Here is an 11,556-nt window from a genome sequence, read left to right as displayed (position 1 = left end):
AGTTGCTGAGTTTCTATGCATGACAGTGTGAGTTCTCTGTAGCTGTCCTGGAACTGTGGTTCCAGTGACAGGGAAAATGAGGTATGTGAGCTTCAAAGTTTTATGAAGATAAGATTTATTAGAACAGGAGGCCAAGATACCATGGAGGAGATTGGTGTTGACATTCCCATAGCACTTAAGGAACTGTTTGTCTAGCTCATCTCTTGTTATGAAAGTGAAGAATTTGTTTAACCAGTTATTTTTGTATTAATTACACTCTTGGGAGGGAAGTGGTCAATAGACTCCTTCTGAAGTCTCTTCAGAGGTGGGATATGACCCATGTAAAAGCTATGGCTGTGGAGATGCAATTTTATGCTAATAACTCACTACACTCTTTGCAAACATAAGGCTTCTCCCCTGAGTGTTTTCTCTGGTGTCTGAGAAGATGTGATTTCTGTGCAAAACCTCGCTCACACTCCCTGCAAACATAGGGTTTCTCCCTGAATGTGTCCTCTGGTGTATGAGATGTGGCTTCTGTGCAAAGCCTCGCTCACACACCCTGCAAACATAGGGTTTCTCCCCTGAGTGTGTCCTCTGGTGTATGAGGAGATGTGACTTCCGTGCAAAGCCTCGTTCACACTCCCTGCAAACATAGGGCTTCTCCCCTGAGTGTGTCCTCTGCTGTATGAGGAGATGTGACTTCCGTGCAAAGCCTCGTTCACACTCCCTGCAAACATAGGGCTTCTGCCCTGAGTGTGTCCTCTGGTGTATGAGGAGATGTGACTTCCGTGCAAAGCCTCGTTCACACTCCCTGCAAACATAGGGCTTCTGCCCTGAGTGTGTCCTCTGGTGTATGAGGAGATGGGACTTCTGTGCAAAGCCTCGTTCACACTCCCTGCAAACAAAGTGCTTTTCCCCTGTGTGTGTCCTCTGGTGTATGAGGATATCTGACTTCCGTGCAAAGCCTAGTTCACACTCCCTGCAAACATAGGGTTTCTACCCTGAATGTGTCCTCTGGTGTACGAGGAGATGTGGCTTCTGTGCAAAGCCTCGCTCACACACCCTGCAAACATAGGGCTTCTCTCTTGAGTGTGTCCTCTGGTGTATGAGGAGATGTGACTTCCATGTAAAGCCTCGCTCACATGCACTGCAAACATAGGGCTTCTCCCCTGAGTGTGTTCTCTGGTGTATGAGGAGATGTGACTTCCGTGCAAAACCTCGCTCACACTTCCAGCAAATATAGGGCTTTTCCCCTGATTGTGTACTCTGCTGTATGAGATCGGCCTTCTGTGTAAAGCCTTGTTCACACTCCCTACTAATATAGGGCTTCTCCTCTGATTGTGCCCTGTGTTGTCTGAGAATATGTGACTTATCTTCAAAGCCTTGCCCACACTCTCCATACTTGACAGCTACAATTCTTGACATTCCTACTCCCATAGATACTTTGCTGTATACTGAATTTACTTCCTGGCCTGTGCTGGGCACTTCCTGTATCATTCTCTCTTGTTCACTAGAGCTTCCCATGTGTCCTTTACAAGGTTTGAAAAAGGCCCTTGAAATCCTCCTCTGCCTGGTCCTTTTAAGCAAAAGGCTGGACTTTTCTTTGACCTCTTGACCTTCAGCACTGTCATCCCAGTTGTGTGTATCAGTATGTTGCTGCTGCTTACTTGGATCCTCTGGGCAGGAATCCTCTGATTGGAGCTGTTTTCTTGTAGATGTTCCTGGGAGAATCTGAGGGGGGTGACTGCATCCCACGTGTTGGGTGAGGAATTTCTGACTGGAGAAGATGAGAGAGCAGGAAGGACACGGGTGTATCTCTGGCTTTGGTTCTGCTGAAAGAGTAAATTTTGGTCAGGGTAGAGGTTGATAAGGCTGCATCAGTCATATGTTTTGTCTGATGTTAAGACGTCTCCCATGAGTCATTCTTATGGGTTTGACAGTATAATCTCTGTCTTCCACAAACTGTTTCTTTATAGTCTGTTTTTCTTTTTTTATAGTCTGTTTTATCTTTTAATTTTTATGTACTGTATCTTCTTTAGAAATCCAGAAAGCCCATATCAAGGGTCCTTTGTACATATTACCAGATGAGGGACTGTCAAGTAGCATCAGGGGCTGTTTCACCCCTTGTATGGGTGGAACAATGTTGACCTTTCTTATATACACATAGCTTTTAACACAGTTGTTTAGAAAGACCACTGGCCCCAATTAGGAACTGCTTCCCTCATAGTTTCCCATAGATGATAAACTGAAAATATGTCCTTCCTCAAGCCTCACACCAAATATTCATACTTGATTTCATTTAGTGTCAGCCCATTTCATATACAATGGGAAGTCCTGTTTCAAAATATTTCCCCAACCATACCTTTTAAAAATTGATTGATTTTAGAGAGACAGAGAGGAGGAGGAAGAAGAAGTAGAAGAAGAAAAAGAAGAAGGAGAAAGAGAGAGATAAAGGCATTTATTCATTTTTCTACCTAGGCATGCAGTCATTGGTCATTTCTCATATGTGCCCTGAACCGGGCTCAACCTTGGTATTACAGGATGCTGTAACCGACTGACCAGCCAGGGCCCCCAACCATACTTCTTACATGCCTGACTCCTATTTCTCTCTAGGTAATCCACCATCCTCTCTCACTTGGAGATGAAGTAATCTCTGAGAGGATTCCCCACTGAAGTGTATTTTACAAAAATTAACAAAGCAAATAAGAGAATAAGTCTCCCTGTAGCTGAAAATAACACCATTGTCCCACCTCACTCAGGAAGGTCCCCAGTGTCTCAGCTTGGATCACAGCACTGCATTTCCAGGCTGCTGGGCATCTATCCGACCTCTGCTCTTACCTTATATGCTAAACAGGAGTGGCCCTCAGAAAACAGGCCCTGGACAGTTTCTCAGTGGACAGAGTGTTGGCCTGGCATGTGGAAGTTCCAGGTTCAATCCTCAGTCAGGGCACAAATGAGAAGTGACTATCTGTTTCTCTTCCCTCCCTCTCTCCCTTCTCTCTCTCTTCCCCTGCTAGAGCCAGTGCCTCAATTGGTTTGAGCATCAGCCTGATAACTCAGTTGGTTCAAGTGTTGACCTCCGGCACTGAGGATAGCTCGGCTAGTCCAAGCATGGTCTTCATACTGGGGTTGCTGGGTGGATACTGGTTGGGGCACATGAAGGAATCTGTCTATCTCCACTCCTCTCAGATAAAAAAATTAAATCCAAAGTAAAAAATAAAAAGATTTTTCCTAAGAATCAAAGGCATATGAAATGAATTCTTCATTTCTGAAGCATCTGATTTGAAATCTTACTGACTTTAGAGTGTACCATGAACATTTCTAAGGTGAGTTCTCTTTTCTTTCCATTTTGAAGAAGAGTTGTGCCCACCTCCAGCTGCTGCAAGCTCTCTCTTCCACTTGCTGCTGCACTTGATGCCCAGCTTCTGGCCATACTCGTCACCATGCCAGACTAGCAGCTCACAGTCTGGCCTGATGACCCAGCAGGTTTGGTAGAAAATCTGCCCATGATACTGAAAGGCCACCAGGTTCTGCTCTTCATAATCCTGGGCACAGTTCACATACCTGGGATTGAGACAGATGAAAGAAAAGAAACCCACAGGTGATGAGTTCTTACTACCTCTCAGATCCATGTCCAGCTCTGCACATGAAACTCAGGCTCTGATGTCGCTGACATTCACAGTGCTCCCGGAGAACCTTCTCTCCAATGTCTGAGCATGTCACAATGTCATATGACTTCCAATGTCCATGTCCTGCTTAGGGTGCTCATCCTGCCTAATTCCATTTTCCAAAGCCAATTGCAGATGTAACCTTAACCCTGATTGGCCATTATACACAGTGAACTCTAGCTTCTCTAAACTAACTCAGGTCCTGTTTATATCACAGAACTTGCTACTTGATGTTGGACTCTGTGTCTAGATTAGTTCACATCATTCAATACTCAGACCAAGTCCATATTTTCTTGAGAGGCCTTTCTCCATTCTCCTCACATTTTATTTAGGTATCTTCAACCAGGTTCCCATAAAAACCTGGAGGTCTCCCCCACCCCCAGAAGTGAGAAGCGGAGAGATAGACAGACTCCCGCATGTGCCTTACCGGGATCCACCCGGCATGCCCACCAGGGGGCAATGATCTGCCCATCTGGGGCACTGCTCTGCTGTAACCAAAGCCATTCTAGTGCCTGAGGTGGAGGCCATGGAGCCATCCTCAGAGCTGGGGCCAACTTTGCTCCAATGGAGCTTTGGCTGGGGAGGGGAAGAAAGAGACAGAGATAGAGGAGAGTGGGAAGGGTGGAGTGGATGGACGCTTCTGTGTGCTCTGGCTGGGAATCAAACTCTGGACTTCCACAGGCCAGGATGATGCTCTACCACTGAGCCAACCTGCCAGGACTTGGAGGTCTCTTTGTCTTAGCAAAATCTTAAAGAACAATAATAGCTTATTCACATTTTGTAACCCCTCATAAAAGATCCTCTCAGGCAAGTGCCCCATGATCATTGCTCTGCAGGCTTCAGAACTCAGTTCTAGTTAGAAGGGAGGCTGGGATATTTGCTGCCCTCACAGGTTTAGGCCAGTGGTTGGCAATGTCATTATTCAACAGAGCCAAATATTAACACTACAATGATTGAAATTTCTTTTGAGAGCCAAATTTTTTTAAACTTATACTATATAGGTAGGTACATTCCTTATCGAGGTAGTGCCTGCACATGGTATTTTGTGGAAGAGCCACATTCAAGGGACCAAAGAGCTGCATGTGGCTCATGAGCTGCAGTTTGCTGACCACTGGTTAGGCTATCCTTGGTTTAAGTATGCTGGCACTGTGAACTTCTCAAAAAAATTATAGTTAAATATTTGTAATATCAATTGTTTCACTGTGTCTGCAATTAATCCTCCATAAGATGATGGGTTATATGATCTGCTTAGGTAATGAATACCTTCATCTAAACTGGAATATAGGAAGGGCTTAAATAATGTTCTTTAGATCAATTAAAGTGTAATTCAGACCCTCAAATTTTTTTTCTAGTGCCTAAATTTTGTCTAGCATAGAGATTTATATTTTGAGAACATATGCTATATATTTATCTCCTTTTTTCTCTAAATACCTCTTGCTTTGAAAGAGCACCAAATGGAGAAAAAAGAGGAACAGAGGATTGAGGGAGACCGCTGAGGGAGGCATGATGAGAAGGAAAGATGTATGGGCCTGAGAGGGATGACTGTTCTCGTGACTCCCAGAAACTTCTTGGCCTTACCTCATCCAGTTGGCGCAGGATTCATCTTTCCCATTCACATGCATATAGCAGTTTCTCCCTTTGGTGATCTGCATTTCAGGAAGAAAATATAAAGGTTTTTTTCAGTTGAGAAAGTAATAGAGAAATTATTTTACCCTACTATCAACAAAACTCTTTCAGCTTGCATGCATTGCAACTCATGACCACATGATACTTTTCTTACTCATTACATCTGAGTTGACCTGTCTACTCAGGGCTGGGAGGAGGCATTCCTTTGTGTTTGTACCACTTTGCTCCCACTTAACCTGTGATCCTCAACAGGAGCTCTATGGTCTGCAGAGTCCACTCAGTACCCAGAGCTAACCATATTGTCTCCATCCATGTCCTAGCATGTAGAATGGCAGGTCCCACCAAGTTATGGGAGGGATGAGGGAAGCCACAAGACAGAGGAAGAGGTAAATACTTCTCACCAGCCAGGAGTATCTGTTGTTGCCTGCCTCTTCATCTTCTGTGATCTGGCCCTTATAAGGGCCAAAGTGTAGACCCACTGGCAGAGCAGATGCCTCGTTCCACACTCCAAGCCCAGCTTCAGGAATGCCTGATGGTCCAATTCTCAACCCAGGGGGCAGAGTGAGGGCTGCATGGTTTTGATGCCCCTTATCCACTGCACTGTCTTTTACAAATGTAAGGGGCCCATGCACGTCACAACTGTCAATGAAGAAGTTCTGACACTTCTCACAATCTGGGGGTGAGAGCAACAGGGATTAGGGAAGGTATAGTGCATGTTCCTAGACATATAGATCTTCAGAGAGAGCCGAGGCACTCACATAATTGAGCTTCAATTCTGTAGTGCATGTTCATAGGGTAACAGAATGCTCTAAGGGGCAAATGACCAGATGAAATTATTGTATGAAGACATGACATGCTTTCTGAGGGTCACTTACAGAGGTAGTCATCATCCTGGGGCTCGCTGACCTCTTGGTGCACATGGCCTTTTCTTTCTCGTAGGCTATACATCTTTACTTCAGTCTCCTTTCTCCTGAGTTCTAAGTTGGAGAAGAGTGAGTTTGGTGGAGTCTGGAGTGTTAGTCCCTATTTTGTCAGAAAACACACAATCTCCTCCTATCAAATTATCACTTGTCCTTCTACATACTCTGGTATTTTCCTTTGTCAAGTATTGGCTCAGAGAGCCTCTATAATAGTAAGCCTCTACACTGACTACAGATGCCAATTCAATTTTTGTTTCTAGATCTTCCCATTGTGAGGTTTAATTTCCCAAAATTTAGTTATTCATAAAATATTTATTAAGGGCACAGTATCTGTAAGGCATTTAGGAAAGGCAGGTATACAACACCAGCAGCATATGGTTGTTATTATCAGAGATGTATTTATTGGACAATGTGTGTCAATTCTTTTACATTGAATTTAAGCCCTAGCCAGTATAGAGCATTGGCCCAGTGTATGTCCTGGGTTTGATTCCGGTCAGGGTACATAGGAAAAGTGACCATCTCTTTCTCCACCCCTCCCTCTCCCTCTTCTCTCTCTCTTCCTTTTCTTTTCTTTTTTTTTAGAGAGGAGAGGGAGAGACAGAGAGAGAGAGAGAGAGAGGAGAGACAGAGAGAGAGAAGAGGGGGAGGAGCTGGAAGCATCAACTCCCATATGTGCCTTGACCAGGCAAGCCCAGGGTTTCGAAACGGCGACCTCAGCATTTCCAGGTCGACGCATTATCTACTGCGCCACCACAGGTCAGCCTCTCTCTTCCTTTTCTGCATTCAGTGGCTCAATTGGTTCGGGCATTGGCCCTGGGTGCTAAGGATGGCTCGGTTAGCTAGAGCACATTACCCTGAGGTGCTAAAAACCAGCTCAGTACTCGAGAATTAGGGTTGCCGGTAGATCCTGGTAAGGGTGCATATGAGAGTCAGCCTCACTATCTCCCCTCCTCTTATCTAAAAAATAAATAAATATATACACAAATAAGTAAATTGAATTGAATACTATCAAAGAATATATGCACGTATCTTCACCTTACACATTAGCATTCAAGAGCTCAGAGAATTTGTAAGATTTGCCCAAAGCTCCAGTGCTAAATTCACTCTCAGTTTAGTAGAGCTTAAATCCAGGCCTATCCAAAGTCCACCCCACATATCTAGGTCATACTTATTAGCCTTTCTAGAGGACTCAGAGGAACTGAAATCTACAAATGATTTTCTCTTATCCAATTTTCATCTAAAGTGTTGTCCAGAGGGTCTTGCTTTTCCAGGATGGACTGTAATGCTGAGGACCCAAGTTTGAAACCCTTAGGCTGCCGGCTTCAGTGCGGGCTAATCAGCTTGAGTGCATGCTCACCAGCTTGAGCACAGGGTTATATGCTTGAGGATGGTATCATAGGCATGACCCCATGGTTGGTGGCTCATGTCCAAGGTAGCTGGCTTGAGCAAGGGGTCACTTACTGTGCTGTAGCCCCCCAGTCAAGGCACATATGAGAAAGCAGTCAATGAACAACTAAGGAGCTGCAATGAAGAATTGATACTTCTCATCTCTCTCCCTTTTAGCCAGTCTATTCCTGTCTGTCCTTCCCTCTTTATCTCTCACTAAAATAAAAAAGAAAAAGAAAAAAAGCCGATCATGTCAAAAATATAATAAAGGTCACTTAAGTGGACAGAAAATCCATTTTCTTTAACATAAAACTTTCTCTTTTCTGTCTACCTGACCTGTGGTGGCACAGTGGATAAAGCAATGACCTGGAACACTGAGGTCACCAGTTTGTAACCCCAGGCTTGCCTGGTCAAGACACATATAAGAAGCAACTACTACAAGTTGATGCTTCCTGCTCTTGTCTGCCTCCCCATTCTCTGTTTCTCACTCTTCTCTCTAAAATCAATAAATTAAATAAATAATTTTTGAGAGGAGAGAAGAGAGTGAAACATTGATTTGTTGTTCCACTCATTTATGCATTTAGTGGTTAATTATTCTTTCTTTTTTCTTTTTGTTTAGCTAGAGAGACAGACAGGAAGGAAGAGGGATGAGAAGCATCAACTCATAGGTGCAGTACCTTAGTTTTTCATTGATTGCTTTCTCATACATGCCTTGACCAGGGGACTCTAGCTCAGTCAGTGGCCCCTTGCTCAAACCTGCAACCTTGGGCTCAAGCCAGCAACATTGGGCTTCAAGCCAGTGACCAAGGGGTCACATCTATGATCCCATGCTCTAGCCAGCAACCCCACACTCAAGCTGGTGAACCCATCCTCAAGCCACAACCTTGGGGTTTGGAACCTGGGTTCTCATCATCCCAGATTGATGCTCTATCCTCTTTGCTACCACCTGGTCAGGCTCAAATGGTTGTTTCTTATATGGGCCCTGACTGGACATCAAACCCATAACATTGTTGTACAGGGACGACTCTCTAACAAATTAAGCAACTTGGCCAGGGTTCCTTTCTGTCTTCTTGTTTCAAAGTAGCCTTGTCCAGTCTAATGGTACAGTGACCACCTTGCCTGCTCTCCTTCTTATACTTTCACCTTTACACATTTGGCTGTTCTTGCCCTTCCTTAATCATCAGATTCCGTGGACCACAGAAACCATTGGGTCAAGCTTGAGATCACATCTGTGTTTTAATGCTAGACTATGAAAGTGGAAGGACCTTACTGACCACACCCTCATAAAACCAGTCGCACTGAAGAGATGGCTGACACAGGGCCTGATACAATGGTCCCTACCCTGGCTCACAACCCCAGCTGCCTTAATCACCATGAATAATCCTTTCCCATCTGCAATGTGGCCGGCGCTGCCCAGGGAGCCCTGTCCTGGAGCACTGCTCACTGGCCAGACCTTCATCCTCCTCTTGTGATGAGAAGTGTTCTGAATGAGTTATTTCTTATGTGCTTTTATACTTTTATACCGTTCCTGCTCATTAACACATCTATAAACGTGTAATTATTTACACATGGAAGCAGTGGAGCAAATCCCCCCTTACTTCACAATGCACTGTATGCATCTCGCTTGTTTGCTAAACGCAAACTCTGTCCCTTGTTGTCTGTTTAGAGGCTGGGGACCTGACCCTGGGTCCATTTCAAATGGACAGCGCGTGCCTGCAGCCCCTCACCTCGCTGCCTCCGAGTCCATTCGTCATGCGAGTCCTCAGGGTCGTCCGCCGGGGGTCTGGTGGCCTGCCAGCGGTGAACCATGAAAGAAGGCCGATGGGCGCGGAGCCCTGGGGAGAAACAAAATTGTGGTCCCGAAAGCGAAGTGCTTGTAGGAGCAGCCCCGACACTTAGCCAGCCCTCATGCAGCCCGCGATTCCCGCCCGCACGCCTTCACCTTTGCACAGCAGCACGTCCAGGTTTTTCTCCACGTTGGGGCAGCTCGGCTTCTCCCAGTCAACCATGGCGGCCACTGGCCGGAAGGCGCCTGGGGCCTGTGGAGGTGGGGGGAGGGGGAGTAACACGGCCATGTGACCCCGGCGCAGCGGCTGGAAGGAACCGCCCCCCGCCCCGCTGGGTCCGGGCTCCCCCCACCTGCCAACCTGTGCTCACATGCAGCGCAGCCCACGCCCTCCCCGCCGCTCCCTCCGTGCTGCCCCGCGGGATTCCCTCTGCATCCACCCTGCAGGCCCAGCCTCGACGTGCCTGCCTAGGGAGACGCCGCTGAGGCTGACTTATAGGCCCAAGGGGCGCACGTGGGACCAGCCCCAGGGATGTAATGACGGGCCAGACTGGGGACTCCAGCCAAGTCAGTGACTCCCTTGCTCAAGCCAGCAATTTGGGCTTTAAGCCAGCGACCTTTGGGCTCAGCCAGCGACTATGGGATCATGTCTATGATCCCGCGCTTAAAACGGTGAATCCACGCTCAAGCCGGATAAGATTATTACATTTTCTTGTTGTTCAAGCGCTCTCTTGAGTTCCTCTATTCTACTCTCAAGTTTATTGAACATCGTTATGACTGTTTGCTTGGAAGTCTTTATCTGTCCGATTAACCATTTCCATTTCACTAGGATATTTCTCCGGAGTTTTTTCCTTGTTCCTTCATTTGGAGTATATTCTTCTGTCTCCACATTTTGTTTGACTGTCTGTTTTTGTTCCTTTGAGTTGAATGGAATAGTCATCTCGCCCAATCTTGAAAATGTTGTCTTTGTTACATTGTGTGTTGAATAGTTTCAGCCTGCTGGTTGTAGTTGTGGGGAGGTGCATGCAGTGCCTGTCCTGTCACCTGGCCTGAAGGAGTGGGTTCTGAAGGGGCAGTCTGGGGTGTGTGAGCCTCCTTGTCCTTTTAATCTGGACAGGGCTGCCTGGTGTAAAAGGGGCTGCGCGGTGTGTGCTCTGCGTGTCCTGTTTTAATTATCTGTTGTCAGAGCACGGTCTGTGCTGGGTTACCTGATTGCTTTCTTGTATCTCACCCCTCCATTAGATCCACCCTTTGTCCTGGTGGGGTAGCCTGGGTGCACACACAGCCTTCATTTGTTCATTCTTCACCTTCTCGGGGCTTGGCAGCCCTGTGCACATGAACAGCATTGTCCCCCTCACTGCACACTGGGCCGCAAGGTTTTGCTTGCTTTTTGCTTTTTGGGGGTAGAGCCACCCAACCAGTGCATGGAGCCACGCCCCCCATTCTGTGCACTTGTTCTGATCAGGGAGCTTTATGTGCAGACCATAGACCAGGGGTCCTCAAACTACGGCCAGGCCCACAGGGCCACATGCTGCCCCCTGAGGCCATTTATCTGGCCCCTACCGCACTTCCAGAAGGGGCACCTCTTTCATTGGTGGTCAGTGAGAGGAGCATAGTTCCCATTGAAATACTGGTCAGTTTGTTGTTCTTTATTTACTTGTTCTTTATTTTAAATATTGTATTTGTTCCCGTTTTGTTTTTTTACTTTAAAATAAGATATGTGCAGTGTGCATAGGGATTTGTTCATAGTTTTTTTTTTATAGTCTGGCCCTCCAACGGTCTGAGGAACAGTGAACTGGCCCCCTGTGTAAAAAGTTTGGGGACCCCTGCCATAGACCATTTGCCAGATCCATATTTTTCAGGAGGAGTAATGCCTGTAGTGACCCACTATGGCTGCACTATTCTCTGGGTCGAATAGTCCTGCAGCTGGTACTGGAGTGTTTTGCTAGCTCTGCACTCTCTCTAGGTGGGGGTCCCCACATTCACATGCAGCTCAGTGGGCGAAGTGTTGCCATTTCCCCATACCTACCTGCTGGGTCGATATCTGGGAAGAGGAGCTCTCTTTATACAAGCTAAGCTGCCCTCATGATTTTATTGTATAATATTTAGCTCCAGGAGGGGTGGCTGGCGGTTTGCTGCAGCGCCCTGTGGGTGGCCATAGAGCCTGAATGGAGCTACTGTCTTCTATCCA

The 11,556-nt window shown here is 46.4% G+C and overlaps 1 pseudogene; it reads right to left on the bottom strand.

The window, feature by feature from the left end:
• Nucleotides 1-349: 349 nt before the first annotated feature.
• Nucleotides 350-9,588, bottom strand: LOC136386963 (histone-lysine N-methyltransferase PRDM9-like; annotated as a pseudogene).
• Between the last annotated feature and the right edge of the window lie 1,968 nt (nucleotides 9,589-11,556).

Source organism: Saccopteryx leptura, unplaced genomic scaffold (assembly GCF_036850995.1).
Source record: "Saccopteryx leptura isolate mSacLep1 unplaced genomic scaffold, mSacLep1_pri_phased_curated manual_scaffold_26, whole genome shotgun sequence".
NCBI lineage: Eukaryota > Metazoa > Chordata > Mammalia > Chiroptera > Emballonuridae > Saccopteryx > Saccopteryx leptura.
The sequence above is the reverse complement of the archived record's forward strand: the minus strand, read 5'-3'. Positions and strand labels throughout refer to the sequence as shown.